Source organism: Acinonyx jubatus, chromosome D1 (genome assembly GCF_027475565.1).
Source record: "Acinonyx jubatus isolate Ajub_Pintada_27869175 chromosome D1, VMU_Ajub_asm_v1.0, whole genome shotgun sequence".
NCBI classification, from domain to species: Eukaryota; Metazoa; Chordata; class Mammalia; order Carnivora; family Felidae; genus Acinonyx; species Acinonyx jubatus.
This window is the reverse complement of record NC_069390.1, coordinates 45,027,447-45,045,121: the sequence shown is the minus strand read 5'-3', so window position 1 is coordinate 45,045,121 and position 17,675 is coordinate 45,027,447. Positions and strand designations below refer to the sequence as shown.

At 48.2% G+C, this 17,675-nt stretch overlaps 1 protein-coding gene across 13 annotated transcripts in view; it reads left to right on the top strand.

The window, feature by feature from the left end:
• The window catches only part of BMAL1 (basic helix-loop-helix ARNT like 1), a 107,274-nt gene that overhangs the window by 21,594 nt on the left and 68,005 nt on the right, over window positions 1-17,675 (top strand). For 11 of the 13 annotated variants that reach the window (XM_053203464.1, XM_053203467.1, XM_053203471.1 and 8 more), the window contains one exon: window positions 15,836-15,908. The exons of the other annotated variants lie outside the window; for them this stretch is intronic. The gene's annotated coding sequence lies outside the window, so the exon portion shown is untranslated. The remainder of the gene's footprint in view (window positions 1-15,835; window positions 15,909-17,675) is intronic. 13 annotated transcript variants of the gene reach the window in all.

Genomic DNA, 17,675 nt, shown 5'->3' with positions numbered 1-17,675 from the left:
TGAGTCCAGCAAAAACTGTATTTAAAAGTGGAGAGGATATAGAACATTAGGGGAAATTTGCAGCATGCTGCATTGTGGTACCAGCGGGAAGGATTAAATAGAGTTTGAAGCTGGTGCCAGGAGAGCTGGGAAGATGCCTGAGTCCAGGGTCAGGATCTAGGCAGGCACACAGAAATCTTGGCGTATGTAGCCATCTAGAAGTCAGGGCAACTCATTGCTCAGAGACGAGGCTGCCAGGTAGAACCAAGGTGCCAGAGGTGCTGAGGTGCTGGAGGGGATATGAATAATCTAGAAGACTTCAGTTGTCAGAGGAAATTCATCAATGTAAGTGGTACAGTAGAAAGAGCACTGAGCTAGGAGTCAGAAGACCTGGGTTTGAGTCCATCCGCTTCTGCTTCATAACCTGGGGCAGAAGGCTTTGATGAACATTTGCTTTATCATCTACAATGTGGGAATAATGGTGATGGCCTTTCCTGTCTCCCAGGCCTAGGGTGAGTAATGGAAGGGGAAGTGCCCTGCAAACTGAGCTCCATGGAAACTGGCATAGCATCTGTGTTATTCACCTGTATGTCCCCAGCATCTGGTGCAGTGGTGGGGAAAACTTGCATTGTGTGGAGATCTTGGTCCTGGACAGTGTTCTCTGCTAGGCAGAGTTGTTCTTCTGTTCGTCATTGGCCAAGGTCTTCATTGGCCAAGGTACAGCCACGTACCCCACCAGGGTGTGGGCAGACATCAGGGCAGCTCCCAACCAGGTAGCATAGGACATATAATATGTCTTTGGCAGAGCCATTTGCTTACTCCACTGACGAGGTGACAGAATACAACAAAAGGGGAGCTAGGACTTCCATTTGGATGTCATGGTCCCCGAATTTGAAGTGATCATTTTTAACTGGTCTGGTCTTCCTGCAGATTGGAAGATGAAACCTTCCCAAAGCTGTTAGAACATGACCTCTTGCTTCAAAATAGTAAGATGTAGTTATAAAATTCCTCTGTTGATTTGGAAAAAAAAAATATGTGGCTTGTTCAAAACAATAAATGTTTACTGAAAGTATGATATAGATAAGAGAATACAAAAACAAGCTTATGGTTTCTATCCCGTGGACTGTTTCTATCCTGGCCAGAGTGATTTTTTTTTCTTTTGCTGGAGAAATGGGGTCTCAGTGGATAATCAAAAAAAAAATTTTTAACTTTGATTCATTTTTTTATTTAATGTGTTTATTCACTAAAGATGATCTTCTTTCCTGGAACACGGAGTATTTTTAACTGGACTTTACTGAAAAAAAAAAAAAAAAAAAGCAGGAATTGAACTTACATTCACAGTATGCTCTTGACTCTGTTAAAAGCTCAGGCATAGAAGGAGGGAAAAGCACCTAAGTGTTAACAGTGGTTCTCATCTCGTAGAATTTGAGGTGATTTCTATTCTCATCTCCTTCCCTGTGGTTTTCTATTTTTCAACAGTGAGCGTGTGTTGCTGTTATAATCATAATCGGCTAGTTAAAAATGAGTCTTATAAATTAATACCCTCCAGCCAAATGAAGAATTTTGATTTTTGACAACCTGGCCTGGGCTATAGGCTCTCATGTTAACTCAGGCCTATTGAGGTGATTTTCTGACAAGGTAAGGAATTTGTTAGAAAGAGGATGTTTTCCTTTGTGGAAATCAACACAGAAAGCAATCATTCTGTGACATGTCGGGAAAGATGTCCGGGGGAACTCTGCTCCTGGAATTTGACTAGCCTGTTTTACGGTCACTTAAGGAAATGAACCTTGCAGGTTTCCCATTCACCGAGTGACTGTTCTCCTTTATCTTATACTCCTGTGTTCCTCGGGGACCCCTGGCTCCATCATCCTGGGATCAGGTGACCCTGTCCTTTGTTCTCTCAGACTCTTCCATTACCAGTGTCCTCTGTGCATGTTTCCCTCCCTCTGTTTGTGACTGTAGATTTGGTGGTGGCTTCTTCCCACTGCCATGTTTACAAACTGAGGAGAACTAATTGTTGCTCTTTTCTGTCACAGTTGTCCCTTGCCCTTGTCATTGCTCAGGTGAGTGACCTGAGCCGTGCTCTGGGGACAGAATGAAGAGGAGGGGTCAGGACTGTAGGGAAAGGGTGGGGGTACTGAGCTGACTGCAGGACCTTGGGGAAGTCCCTGGGCCATCCACCTAGCACTTGGCCCGTACCCGGCAGGACGCGCTCTGACACAGCTCCTACAGATGACTGCTTGGTGTTTGAAGCCATGCACTGATCTGTTGAATTCCTACAATGTGGCAGTCACTGTTCCAGATGCCGTCAGGGGGCATAGTGATGAGCAAGGCAGACCTGCTGTCTGCTGTCATGGAGCTTTCATTCTCGTGGGAGAGAGAAACGGTTCACAGGGAAATAAACGAAGCTCATTACAGACTGTAAGAGCGGCCCCAGAGATGGTTACATGCGCCCTTTTGTAGTGGAGCAGGAGGGCCAGGGTTAGGATGATTCAAAGGCCTGGCTCCTTCTATTTCGCCCCCTGTGCTTGCTAGTGGGGGGGGAGGAGATTTGGGGCGGGGCGGGGGGGGGGAGGGGTGCGGATATCTCAGTAAAGCTGAGCTGCTTCTCCCATTAGTCCACCTGGGCCAGGCCTGGGTGTACAGGTGGAGAGAGCAAAAGCCAAGGCATACCCCGGGGGCACGTCCTTCTTTTCTGAAGAGCCAAGAGCCAGTTTGCATAAAGAAGTCCCAATCAGTGCCCGCTGCAGCTTTTTCCATGGCCAAGCTTGTGTTTTCTCTCTTATTTACAACTTGTAACGAGGCCCAGCCTCTCCGAGTCCTTCTAGCAGGATATTGGACTGATCCTTTCAAGGACAGGGTCTTCTATTTTGTTGTTGCCATTTTAGTTATAGTAACCGCCTCCCTGACACCCTGTTCTCGAGGTCTGGTCTTGCATGTGTTCAGGGTAGTTTACTGTGCCATTGCCCATCCTGAAGCTCTTGATCACTGACACTTACAGGATCTTTGAGTATCACTGTCGGCTTGGCTTTTGGCTGCCCAGAAAAGCTGGAAGTTGGGGAGATGTGAGCTTCCTTGTCGAGTCTTCTTTTCTATTACACTTCTCTGTCAGATCGAGGGCTCAGCCATTGGTCCTGTTCTTTGTGCCCCATCTTTCTGAAAAACCAGGACAGACAGGACCCTGCCTCCCATGAAGACTCCGCACCCTTCCTTCTACAGCCCGTAATGTCTGTGTTTTCTGACCCTTCTTCTCCCGTCTTCCTGTTCAGAGAACAAGGCCTTTGAACTTGCCTCACACTGGCTTGATGCAATATGGGAAACCAAGTTACCTGCCTCCTGAAGGAGTCTGGGACTCACTTGGCTTCCAGAGCCCCCCCTCACTTCTCTGCCACCCAGAGGATAAGTCATGCCCACGGTGATCATTTAACTCTCCTATCAGGGCCTACAGGAAGGCCCTTTGTTACTCAGTTAATTTTCTTGTGTGTGGGGGGGTCTTGTTTACTAGTCTCATTCATTCTGTGTTGTTACCAATTCTTTAAAAATATATCTGCATATATGCACATGTAAGGATGTGTGTGTATCTTTTTCTATGGAGAACAAAGGGCTTTGGAATGAGTGTGGCCCTGAGAGGGTCTGGATTTACACCCCGGGAGTGGTCGTCATCCTTTGGGAAATCTACCCCTTGGTCCCAAATATCAACCGACTGGAATTTGTCAAGTTTTGTCCCAACCTTAGTTTCATAGTTTTCCGCCAGTTTCTGAGACAAGTTTGGGGTTCCCTGTGTTCAGGGAGGACTTCAGTCATTGGGTCCACCCCTTAAATACACCGACTGGGTGAGGAAAGCCTTTCATGGCCGGCCTCAGGGCCAGGGCTGCTGGGTGGAGTGTGCCTCTTACAGTCATCATGGCCCGGGCCGTGTGTAGGCCTCCTTTACTTGGCCGTAGCGTGGTGGAGAGTGTCCAGTCTGCTTTGGAATAAGCAGTTTTGTTTAAAACAAGTTGGATCCAAAAGTTGCGTCTTAGGTGGTCTGAATGGCTCCCCTCCCTCCTCATGGGTTTCAGCTGGTTAATATGGTGGCCTGGCTTGGTCCAGGCAGACCAAGGACGTCTGCCTGGACTTCTGGCTGACCGGCACCCCTGCACTCCTCAGCATGAGTTTGCCTCCCTCTGCTAGGGAGGGAAGGAAGAAGTCATCCTTTCCACTGGTTTGAAACAGGACGTGCCTGAGTGAGGCGGCAGGGATGAGGGAGTCATCTATTCATTCAATGTCATCTGAGGGTCCCCCGTGTACCTGGTATGATGGGAAGCCACTGGAGCATTGAGAGCACGAAGACAATAAGTGATTCATGTTTTCTAAAGGTTCTTCTGGCTGCCCATGGACTGAAGTGGGAGGGATAAGCATGGAGCAGGGAGCTGGGTTAGGAGGTGCTTGTTCTGGTCCAAGGAGCCAGACTGGCTTGGATGCCACTGGTAGGCATCTGTGTGAGCAGACAGGGAACAGACAGGCCTTCGCTGGCTGCCATTGTCATTTTCCCTCGGGCTCTGGATCCCCTGGACCATGAGCCTCCCCTTCCCTAAATGTGGCAGGCCCTGCCAAGCTCCTGCTCCATGGCTGGTGCTGTTCACTCCACCTAGAACGTTCTCTTCCCCCGCTTCCCAATCCCGGTGGTTCTGCTACTGCCTAACCCAGTGACCTTGGGCAAATTACCAGATCTCTCCTGAGCCTCAATGTCTTCATCTATGAAAGAGTGAGCACAGAACTCCCTCATGGGATTGGGAGGGGAACACTATATGTACTTGAGTGTGATCGTTGCCGTAGCCTCTGCAGTGGTCTTTTATTTCCACCCTCACCCTGCTCTGTATGCGCTGTGCCCAGTGACCCAGTGAGCCGGGGTCCAATCAAGTCGTGCCTCTGGCTCAGAACCCTCTCGACAGTAGCTTCCTATCTCACTCAAAGGAAAAACCAAATCCTCAGCACGGCCCCCAGGGCTGCCTGGTGCTTCTCTGACCCCATCTCCCAGCCCAGGGCCTGGTGGGTAACCAAGCAGGCTGGGTCGTGCATAGCTCACTGGTGCATGTGGGTGGTGTCCCCCCGACCCCGAGTTATGCAGTGCACGACTCATGTGGCCGAATGCACTGATCCCACCTGCCCACCTCTTGCCCCACTTCAGCCACATCAGAGTCCTTGCTGTTCCGCAAACACGCCAAGCTGGCTTCGGGCTCGGGCTCTTTCCTCTGACTGCTCCCTCTGCCTTGAATGCTCTTCCCCCAGATATTTGTATGGTGTGGTTACTCCCCTTCTTCAGGTCTTTTCTCACATGCCACCCTGTGTAAAGTCGTACCATTCAGCCCACTGCCCCCCAGATGTTTCCCTGTTTCCCTTTTGTTTTCTTTTTCCTCTTAGCTCTTAACGTCATGTAACGTAGTCTGCAGTTTACTTTCTTACTTGGCTTATCGTCTCACTTCTCAATAGAAGGTAAGCTGCGAGGGCAGAGACCAGTGTTTGTTTTGTTCACTGCTGTGTCCCCAGTGCGTGAGATGGTGGCGGGAAGATAGCAGCAGCTCACTAATAAAGGAGTAAATGAGTTTACAATAAAGCAAGTGGAGTGTTTTGTCCCGTGCTTAGCATAAGTGAGTGCGCAGTAAGCGCTTGCTGCCATCGTCTTCATCATTGGTATCGATTATCCCTCTGGGACCGGCTCCGCGTGGCCTTCTCTGAGCCCTTCCCCAGCCCCTTCTTGGGTTGAACTGCATCGTGGCCACCTCTGCTCCCTGCTGCCCTTCCTTCTGTGTCCTCTCCCTCCGTGGCATTGATCACACTGCACCAGTGGAACACGTCTCACTCTTTTCCCTGTATGAGCCGAAAGTCCTGTGGGGCAAATACGGACTTGTTCAGATTTGTACCCTAAGGACCCTGCGCCCGTGGGGTAGCACATAGTAGGAGCTCAGGAAGTGTCCACTGGCAGCCAGGACAGGTGGAAAGAGCTCTCCAATTCCTCACCAGTGGTCCTGGCTCCATAATGTTTGCAGCCCCACTCCCAAGGGGTGTCATGAGAGAGTCTGACAACCACTGAAGTGACAAAATCTCTAACAGTATGTTTAGAACAAATTTGGGGGAGCAGAGTGCCTCCTGTGCATAGTCCTTTGAATGACAGTATCTGGGTGGCTTGCTCATTCCACAAGTGAGAGTCGGGCCCTTTGGCTGCGCAGGACCCAAGGAGACAGTGTGATTCAACTTACGCTCATTCAGTGGAGACCATGTGAGTAACACCAGTGTGTTTGGAGGAGGCTGGGGAGAAGCAGAGAAAGCTGGGGCTGGTTCTTGGGGGACTTGGGGTTGGCGGGGAGAGCATGGCTTCTGGGGATGGTATAAGGAAGAGGAGAGCAGCCCCTGCCTGGTCCAGGGAGCAGGGGTGGGTGCCTTGGGAGGCATGATTTGGTAGGTGGTGTGGGCCATATGAGGGGAGACCTTAAATGCCAGGGCAATGAGTTTGGCCCCTTGTATTTGGCGGGAAGGGTCCGGTTTAGGGATTCTGATGGATAGGTATAAGAATCAAAAGGGTCAGGGGAGGTGGAGAGGAGCTCTGGAGTCATTGTCACCTGTCCAGAGATAGACTGTCTTGTGAGACCTGCAGGTGGCATACCGGTGCCAGAGGCCATGCCATTAGGGATGGGCATTGGCACCCACAGGACAGCAGAGCTTCAGCTGAACCAACGGAGTGCAGGGGACTGAGGAGTTAGAAGTGGGGGCTTAGGGGCACCTGGGTGGCCCAGCCAGTTAAGCATCCGACTTTGACTCAGGTCATGATCTCATGGTTCATGGGCTTGAGCCCCACGTCAGGCTCTGTGCTGACAGCTCAGAGCCTGGAACCTGCTTCAGATTCTGTCTCCCTCTTTCTCTCAAAAATAAATAAACATTAAAAAAAAAAAAGTGGAAGTTTAGCACAGACTGGGTGTAGGAGTGGACTTTTTCTCCTTGAGGGGTACTGTTGGTGTCCCAGGGTCACAGAGATCTTCCTGCCCTGGTCTGGTTGGGCTCACCAATTCATAAGCCACTGTTTCTCTGGAATGAGCTGGTTTTCTACACTGTATACTGGGCCAGTCAGTTCGAATCATCAGTCAGTTTTGTACCAGGGTGCTCTTCAGAAAAGCTTTAAACCCAGGGACTGGCAAACTCAGATTTAAGAGTCAGCATGGCCCATAACTCCCTGTGAGGCCTTGGTCAAGATGCTCATTCTCTTGGGGTGGTTCACTTCCTTTATCTGCCAGGTTAGCAGAATGCTAACCCCCTGGGTTCTAGGCCAGAGCCTCTTAAATCCCTCCTGCCCTGGGTCAGGATTAGCCCTGCAGGCTTGGGTGGGACTGAACCTTCAGGTGGGAGGCCTCATGGCCACACTGTGGAGAAGACTAGCCTTGACGCTGAGTGGCGTTTGAAAATTGTTCACTCACCCAGGGATTGATTCATTCTGCAAAACTAGTGAGGGTTCTCTTCCCATCCCCCTTGCCTGCTTTGGGATGGAATTGCTGAAAGGACCTTGGCTTCGGGAAGCCGTCCGGTTTTCTGATTCTGCTCTCCTAAACATGGCCCCTGCCCTGTGCCTAGGGACCTCATTCTCACACAGCTACCATCATTCCCTCTGGCCTTGTTGCGTGAGATCTCCTCTTAGCTTTCTCCTCCTTTCCTTTGCATCTGATTTCTTTTTTTTTTTTTTTTTAACGTTTATTTATTTTTGAGACAGAGAGAGACAGAGCATGAACAGGGGAGGGGCAGAGAGAGAGGGAGACACAGAATCCGAAGCAGGCTCCAGGCTCTGAGCCATCAGCCCAGAGCCCGGCACGGGGCTCGAACTCATGGACCGCAAGATCGTGACCTGAGCTGGTCGGACACTTAACCGACTAAACCACCCAGGCGCCCCCTTTGCATCTGATTTCAAACACCGGGCCTGATCTGCCCAACCAGGGCAACCCTGATGGTTTCAGCACATATGCTCACATATCTGCCTTCCCTTTACTCCTAAGATTATATCCTCAGCCCATTCCATGTGGCTCCCTAGTTTTGATCATGCTCATTTAAGATGGCCGCATAGGGGTGCCTGGGTGGCGCAGTCGGTTAAGCGTCTGACTTCAGCCAGGTCACGATCTCACGGTCCGTGAGTTCGAGCCCCACGTCAGGCTCTGGGCTGATGGCTCAGAGCCTGGAGCCGGTTTCCGATTCTGTGTCTCCCTCTCTCTCTGCCCCTCCCCCGTTCATGCTCTGTCTTTCTCTGTCCCAAAAAATAAAATAAAAAACGTTGAAAAAAAAAATTTTTTTTAAAGATGGCCGCATAATATTCTATTGAGGGAGTGCCTTCAATAAGCCATGAGTTTGTTATGGGGCATTTCACTTGCTTTTAATTTTTGTTCTTTCAGCTAATGCTACATTGGCCATCTTTGTGTATTGCAGAATGATTTTATTACGTTGGCATTTATCTGGCTAATGGCAATGGCCCAAGATCACACAGAGAATCAGAATTTCTTTTTTCAAGAAAAATGTCGTGAAGATATATTTAAAATTTACTTTAAATGCTAGGAATGTTTTTGTTGTATTTTCCACGAATGAAGAAGCAGGGTAACAGTAATGTGAAATGAGATATAAGTGAAAGGCTGTGTATTTACAAGTAATACATGACTTGTTGTTTGTTCCTAAGTGTAGAGGTGAGCCAGTATACTCTCTTAAGGAGTAATTTATCTGCTCAAATTGAGGAATTCTGTATCCCTATATTTTTGATGCTTTGATTAAAACAGTAAAATAAACAGTGATCCCTTGTTCACAATGTTTTTAAGAAATCCCCTACACCTGTTGGGATGAGCACTGGGTGTTGTAGGGAAGCCAGTTTGACAATAAATGATATAAAAAAAAGGAAAAAAGAAAAAAGAAATGCCCTAAAGCAAGAAAAAGTAAATGGGATTTTTGAGGGGGGAAAAAACCTCCAATGTCTCCTTAAACCAGAATGAGCCTGTCAGGAAGTGCTCCCAGCAGTGGAAGCTAAGATCGTCCAAGACCATCCTGCTGTGGAGCCAAGTGGAAGCAGGTTGCAAACTTGCTGAAACAGTTTGGTTTTTTGTTGGTCATAAGGAAATAACCAGAATGAAACCAACAAACCAGTGTCAATGACTTGGTTCTGAGTGTTCTTTTTAGCCTGGAATCCATGTGGCTTTGGGGTGACGGGGAAGGCTTCCTCTGCCCAGATGATCTGTCGTTGCTGTTTCAGTCTCTGGTTGATGATTACGTGGACCATTTCAACCGGCAAATGTCAGCTGAGTTGCCGGGAATAAAAACTGGGGAAGAAAACACCCAGTGCCCCCTTGTTTCTGAGGAGCCCACGAACTGGGAGTGGGAAGGACAAAACAAGTCTAAAATTGGTGGTCCTTCACTGGAGACTAAGAAGAGAGTCCTGGGGCAGTCAGCTCTACTCTGTTAGAGAAGAGAGAGGGATTCCATCTCCTCGGGAGGCTGGGGGGGGGACGGGGGGTGTCAAGAAAGGTGTTATGGGCGGGGGGGAGTTGCTGTTGTCAGCACTAGAAAGGACTGGCTGAGATGGGACTGGACAGTCCCAGCAAAACAAAAAGGCTGACAGAGGAAATGGAGGTGGAAGGACACGGGGATATGTTTGGGGTTTGGCTGAAGCAGTGTTGCTTTAGGGCGTGTATCAGATGCCAGGCTTGGGTCTAAGCACTTCCTGTATATTAACTCATCTAATCCCTACAGTGACCCAAGGGGGGCGCTACCATTGCCTCCATTTTACAGATGAAGAAATAGACATAAAGTAACTCATCAACTGCCCAAGATCGCCCTGCTGTAGAGCCAAGATCAGACCCAGTTGGTTTGGCTCCAGAATCTCTGTTCCTAACCACAAAGCTGCCACGTCTCTAATATAGGGGGAGAACAGACACTAGAACCAGAGGCTTGGAGTGCCAGTGATTAGGGGCACCGAGGTGGGAGAGGGGTCAGAGTGGAGATGAAAGGGATTATAGGGTGGGGATGGGGGAGTTTGCTGAGAGCCGAGGGGCCACAGGAAGAAAGAGCTTCTTGGGGCGGTGGGGGTGGGGTGGGGTGATGCTTTGTCTACAAGGCCCAGCACTGCAGAGTTCCACGAGGTGAGATCTAAGAGCAGGTCTGATCCAAGGTCTCCATGGGCGGGCCTCTGGAGACTGCACCGTGCTGTTCATTCTGGAGGGTTCTCTATTTTGAAGATGGCGAAGCAGGCATAGGCTTTGGGTATCATTAGCCGTGTCCTCGTGTGGGTAGAAAGAGATGAACATGACAGAGAGGGGCAGGTGAGAGCTGGCATTGCTAATTTGGTAAACCCGGTGGCTCTTCTGCAGCCTAATGATGTCTGAAAGCTGTTTTCTATGCCGAGGCCCAAGCGTGACTCCCTTATCTGAATGCTGTAGCAATTGCTATTTTTCCTGGGAAATTGGGCCCATGTGGGCCCTGTGTGTGGTTTATTTGAGTTCCATTTTTATAACCTTATTACCTTGTCCCCATGATGCAAGGGGCCTCTCTTTTCTGGAGCTTTGCTGTGAAAATTGTTTCTTAAAAGGTACAAAGTGATCTCTCATCATTTGGGTGGCGTTCTTTCCATAGTAGCACTTTTCTGCAGACTGTGTGCACGCTTTTCATCACCCCTGACACCAGTTGTCATGTTTTTCTGATCGTTGGCAATTTACTGGGATCTTTTAGGCAGTTCTTAAATCTCACTTCCTAGGTGTTTGTCACGATTTCTTCCAGAAGAGTTTGTGCATTTAAATATCCATTCAACTTCTGCTGCAAAGTATGGCTCTCCCGATGACCTTGCTAGGGCCTAACACCCAGTCTTGTCCTCTGGCCTTGAGTTGATAACAATAGCAATTAGCATTTATGGAACCTGAGCTGTTATTGGGCACTGTACTGAGGGATTTATGTAGGGATTTATGTTCACGATCTTAATTATTCCCGGTCTCGATAAAGAAAGTGCTGTTACTTCCGCCATTTTACAGATGAAGAAAATGAGTATTAAAGAGGTAGAGTATCTTGCCCCAGGTTGCACAGCTAATAAATGGCAGATCTGGGCCTCAACCCAGGCCCTCCTGACCTTGGAGCCCATGTACTTCATTCATTCATTCATTCATTCAGTCAGTCAGTCATTCAACAATAAGTGATTATTCATAACATGGCCAGCACTGTTCTAGACCCAGGGGATACAGCAAAGGAAAAAATAAAAAGCAAAAATTTCCTGCCTTTAGTTCACATTCAGATTTGGGGGGATAGAAAACAAAATAATAAAATACACATTATCCAATATGGTAATAAGATTATGGTGAAAAATAAAGCAAGGAGGTTGGCTAAGAAGTGTTAGAATTTTAGAGTAGTCAGAGAAGGTCTCGTTGAGAAGGAGACCAAACTGTTAGGTTAAGTAGCAAACAAACCCCTGAATCTCAGTGTTATCGACCCAAGAAAACATTATTTCTTGTACAGAAAAATTCCAGTTTGGCTGCTCCTTCTTTGTGGTTACCGAGGGACCCACATTCCTTATATCTTATGGCTCTGCCCTCTTTAAGGCCCTCAGATTGCTTTCCATTCAGCTGGAGGATGAATAAGAAGAGAGATGGTCTTGTGGGGAAGTTTTTGTATTTTTATTAAATTTTTTTTAATGTTTATTTATTTTGAGAGAGAGAGAGAGAGAGAGAGAGAGAGAGAATCCCAAGCAGGCTCTGCACTATAAGTGTAGAGCCCAATGTGGGGCTCCACCTCACGAACCGCAAGGTCATGACCTGAGCCGAAATCAAGAGTCTGATGCTTAATTGACTAAGGCACCCATATGCCCCTTGTGGAGAACTTTTTATGGGCCAGTCTGGAAGGAGCACACATCTGTCCCACCCTTTGGTGAGAACTCAGTCACATGTTTACTTCTAACTACAAGGGGCTGTTGGGAAATAGAGTCTAGCCATGTGCCCCCAAGAAAAAAGAAGTGGGCTTTTGTGAACTCATACCATAGTGTATACTGTAGCGAATGAAGTGAAGAAGTGAGTTGTGTGTTTAACTGGGGGAAGAGCATTCGGGTATAGGAACAGCAGGGTAAAGATGGCCAGGGTGGCTGGAGTGCAGTGAGGGGAAGACAAGGAGGGGGGTGATAGGACAGAAAGCAAGAAGAGGAAAGTCCACATGGCAACGAGGATGTGTGAGGAGACCAGGTTGAGAATGAGGGTTCTAGCTTGGGCAACCAGCTAAGGCTGGGAAGACCAGGAGGAGTCTATGATGCAACAGAACGGGTGCCTTCCAGGCATTTTAGAGCACATCTGGAAGACTGGACTAACTGTGCTGTCCTTCAGGGAAGCCTCCATAGCGCTAAAGGTCTGGCTGCTGTGTAAAAATCCAAGGAGCACACATTCCAGGCAAAGAGAAAAAACAGATATGGGAAAAACACAGATATGGGAAATTTATATGATGTGCCTGTTGGGACTCCTGCTAGTGGAGGCATAAACGGGGAGTTACTGGTTCCGTAGTCGGTCAGGACGCTACAGGAGTTCACAAAAGGAAGGGGTTCCAGAATGGGAGTTGATGCTGCCGTCTGGCTCCCTGTCTGCTATTCTTTGTATGTTGGCATCAGTCTTTCCTACTGCAGATGGACCGTGCTCCTCGTGGGGGCACCACTGCTGACAGACCCAGTCCAGCAATTGCAGTGAAGGGACAACTCCTTTCTCTGCATCTATATGTCAGTTCTAGAGCAAGTCTCTGCCTGGCTTAGGTTGGATGTTGTGCCTGTCATTGCAGCCAGGGAGTGGAGTAGTCTAATCGGGCTGGACCATTTGCCCACCCTTGTTGGGGCCTTCATGGTCTTTTTTAAGAAGGCAGAAGAAAAGCATCTATGGAAAATAAAAAAAGAGTCTTTAGCATGGTTTACTGTACTATGTTTTGAAGAATTTATGGTACAACAAGGTAGGAACTCTTTGGGGAGTTTTAAACAGAGGACTTGATCATATTTAGGTTTTATTAAAAGTCATTACAGACACTGTGTCTGGGTTTGTGGTTGGAAATAAATAAGTGAGTAGAGGCTAGGAGGTTGCCACTGTAGCTCTAAGGAGAGCTGAAGAGACCTGAGCCAATTAAAGCCCTTAGTTGTGTCATTTGGACTTCACCTCCAGCCGCCCCACCAGTAAAGAGGAGTGGGAGAAAGTCTAGAGACAATGAGGCAACCAGGGCTTGGTGACCAGCTGGAGGAGGCAAGAAAAAGAGGGGCTTAAGGAGGATCCCCCCCACCACCACCAAGGGGGGTAATAACTATTCTCCAGAAGGCTAGATTTATCTTTGGAAACCAGTTATTAAGTGGTAGCAGACTTGACATATCTTATGTGCTTCTTGAGAAATGTGAGTGCTGTTGGCTTTTTGTGGTGCCTCGACTGGAAAAGGAAGCTGACTGATTGTATTTGTCTCCCTTTAAAGTTTCCTTTCTTTTTGCAATCAGATAATAGGAGCCACAGCCAGGACTGCCATTTGACAGATGGATGGGAGCTGGGCCCTGGCCCGAAGACCTTTCCTCCCCCCATGCCTGCCCCTGGGCCTGCAGGTCTACTTTATAAACATTCATCTCCTTGGCATTGGCCTTGCCAGGAAGCCTTTTCAGGATTTTAAGCAAAGAAATGACCTGTTCTGACTTACGTTGTGACCAGTTCCCTCCTGTACTGGGAATAGACTGTGGATGGAGGGAGGAGTGTTACCAAGAGCCAAAGCGCAGGGGAGGGGTGGGGGGCAGGCACACCTGTGCAGGGGCTGTTGTAATCAGCTATGTTGGTAGTGGTGGAGGGGGTGAGAAATGGTCATGTTCTGAATATATTTTGAAGTACAAACCAATTTTGGTGAGGATTGGATATGGAGCAAGAGAGAGGAGACAAGAATGACTCTATAAACGTTTTGGCCTGGGCAACCTGACGAACGTTGTCTTTAGCCTGATATGGGGAGCACTTGGAGGAGCAGGTCTGGGGGAAGGCCAGGGGTCGGCACTGGACATGTTAAGTTTGGGACATTGAACATGACTTACACAGAGCTCCTATTTGACATCTTACTTGAAGCGGGCAGTTGGATATATCCTACCAGTCAGGAGTTAAAGGAAAGATCCGGGCTTGGAGAAAAATCTGGGCATCCTCAGCATACAAATGGTATCTGAATCCCTGACATTAGGCGAAATCACCGAGGGGTGACTGAAGGCATACAGAGAAGAGATGAGAATGAAGCCTGAGCCCCGGGACACTCTGACATTGAGAGGCAAGGAGAGAAGGAAAAACCAGCAAAAGGAAAGAACAGCCAGTGAGAAACAGCAGGCAGAAAACAAGAGTGCTGTCCTAGAAGCCAAGTGAAAGGAGTCGTCAAGCAAGAGGGAATGGTTTACTGATATCAAGAGCTATAAGACAAAGACTAAGGCTTGCCCGTTGGGTCTGGCAACATGGAGGACAGGCCAAGTGCATGTTCTGGACCAGAGCTTAACCTCTCAAAAGAAGTCACAGTTTGCCCACTGAAGAAGAACACAGTTGTGCAAAACAGGATTGCTGTAGATTGAAAGAAATCCAAGAACGATGAAGACAGTGCCATGGGCGTCTAGTGCTATGGGACAGCCCTTCTGGCTTTTGTGAGGAGGGTTGAGGTCAGATTCATTCATGTCTTTATCCAGCATTTATTCATTTCACAAAAATATACTGGGTTTCAGAGACTGGGAGTAAGGGTTGGGGGAAAGGGAGAACGTGGAGTCATCATTTAATGGGTATAGAGTTTCAGTTTTGTGGAAAAGAGTTCTGGAGACGGATGGTGGTAATGGTTACACAGTAACACAAACGTGTTAATACCACTGAGCCATATACCTGAAAATGGTTAAGATTATAAATTCTCTGTTATGTATGTTTTAACACACACACACACACACACACACACACACACACGAGAGAGAGAGAGAAAAAAAAAACAACTTATTGGCCCCATCATGAACTTGGTCTGGGACATAGTGTTTGAAATGGATGGCATTTCAATAGGAGATAATTTGGAGGGAAGGGAAGAAGGACCTCCAGCTGGAGGGAATACAGAGAAGGCCCGCTATCAGGCCTGTTTGTCTGGATTGTGGGGTCAGTGGGGGAGGCCACTCGAGCTGAGGCTGTGGACTCAGGCTGGGCCAGTTCGTGCAGGCCTGGCAGCCTGCTTCGGAGTTGGGCTTGCCTTCTTAGATTCTGGAAGCCTCTGAAGGCTCTCTGCTCAGGGGAGTGTCATTCCAAAGGTGTGCATTTAGACCATTAATCTCATGAATCCTTCCTGTTAAGCCATTGCTTATTAAAAGCAGTGGGATTGAGGCATGCCTTTCTATAGGGAAAATTGTGATCAAGCAGAATTTTCAATACCCAGGCATGTGGTAATGAATTAAGTGGGTTGTTTTTCCTCACATTTTTACAAATATTTATTGAAGACTACCTAAATGCCCACAGCGTTCTAGGCAGTGGGGTGAGAGTAGGGGTAAATTTAACAGGCCTCTTCTCTTGAAAAGCCTAGACTCTAGGGACCCCCATTCCTAAATAAGAAATTATGCTCCCATGTGTCACGTGTTGCCATAAATGTCTCGCCATGGGAGAGTTCCATGGGAACTGAGAGGGGGAGGTGCCCGGCTTGCTGGGGACACTGGGGAGGCTTCTTAGGGAAAGACTGTCCAGTGGATTTGAAAAATGAGCACAATTTTCTGGGCAAAGTAACAGAAATGGGCATCCTGAGAGGATGGTAAATCAAAACTTATTGGGGGCTGTAAATTGAAAGACGGTGTATAAATAGCCTCTCTTAAGCTGAATTCTTATTTCGTTGGCTTTAGGTGGTGCTGGCTAGAGTGCACGCATTTGGACCCAAGCTTAACTTTTCAAATGTGGAATCCTAGGCCTTCACTGGTAAGTTTGTTTGATGCCTTCTTACCAAATTATGCTGTTGAGGATCGGTATTTGGAATAAAGGGCAAGAAAGTTATCATTGGCACAGCTCTGTGGAGGTTACCAAGCCTAGACTCTAGAGAAGCCTGTAGTACAGGCAGAAGGGATCCACAGGAGAGGTGAAATTTCACTGTAGGTTTATGAAGTAGATGCTCTGGAGAGGCATCCAGGAGGTGTAAGGCTCATGGCACCCAGGCTCATGGCAGGGCGGGCTTTGGCTGGGTTTTGAAGGAAAAATCCAGAGAAGAGTGAAATAAGGTTTTCGGGTTTGAGAAAGTGGGCATGAGACACAATGACAGTGGGCTCAGCAACAGACCCACAGGAGCAAGAGCTTCAGAGGAGTCATGGGCCAGACCTTTGGCAAGAGATGATTGTTCTAGACCAGGGTCAGCAAACTTCTTCTGTAAAAGGTCAGACGGTAAATATTTTTGACTTCATAGGCCATGCAGTCTCTATCACAGCTACTCCGCTCTGCTGTTGTAGCATGAAAGCAGCTATGAATGAATGGGCACCGCTGGGTCCCAGTAAAGCCTTATTTACAAAAACAGGTGGTAGGTAGGATTTGGCCTGTGGGCTGTTGTTTGCAGACTCCTTCTCTGAACCCTGAATGTCAGGCTAAGGCACTTGGACTTTGTCCTGGAGGCAGTGGGAAGCCATTGAGGTTATTTTGGGAAAAGAAGTGAAATGGCAGAAGCGACACGCTAGGACCGTTCTTCCCATAGCTGGACAAGAGGCATGGGGCTTGTTCAAAGGAACAGCAGCAATCTGCGCATGATGGCATGTGGTTAACAGTGGTGAAAACAGGGGCAAAGGACCAATAGAAGAGCTATTGCAAAGGGAGATCCATAGGATTTACAGTCTTCTTAGACTTTAAGAACAGGAGCCAAAGAAAATGGAAGTTTAAACTTGGTGGTTCACAGTGGCATCATTGGCACATGTAGACATTGGAGACTGTGAGGGGTAGTTGGTGCATCTGGTTTTAGATACACTGAATTCAGGATGACAGTGGTTCATCCACAGGAAATGTCCCGTAGACAATTGGAAGTGCAGGGCTGAAGCTGGGACTGAGAGGGTTTGGTCTGGAGGTGTGGAAGGGAGGCCGTAGGATTAAATGAGTTCTCCCCATGATGAGCGGAGAGCTGAGCCTTGGGGAATGTGCATAATTCCAGATGGAAGAAAAAGGTAGAAGAGAACCAAAGGTCAAGGAGGAGAGAGTCCCAGGAAGGGAAGAGAAGGGGGCAGCAGGGACCATGGAGAAGGAAGTTGAAGGAAGGCTGCTGACTTGGTGACACGTTGGTTACAGGTGGCCTTGAGGAACAGGATGCCACAGGAGGAGAATGGGGGATGAGGGCTCCAGGCTGTACAGGGTTGGACATAAATGAGGGATAAAGAATCGAAGACACTAGGAAAATAGACCACCCATAGAGAGTGTGGGCCTTAAAAGAAGGGAGTACACGTTTGCATGTCGCAGTTACCTTTTCTTTAGCTCTGAGGCAGGCACAACATGCTGCGACCGGTGCTCTTTTCCTTCTCTGGAGCCAAGCGGTGCTTGGGGGTTTGTGTGCACCCTGGGCTGGTGACTGTGTTCGTATGTGCCCTTGGAGGCGTGGTGCTCATGGCTGTGCCTCAGCTTGCACACGGAACTCAGCCCATGTCTGGACTCCTGCCAGAAGACAAGATGCGATCTGTCGGCGAAAGAGTTGCATTTGCCACAATGGAGGGGAAGAGA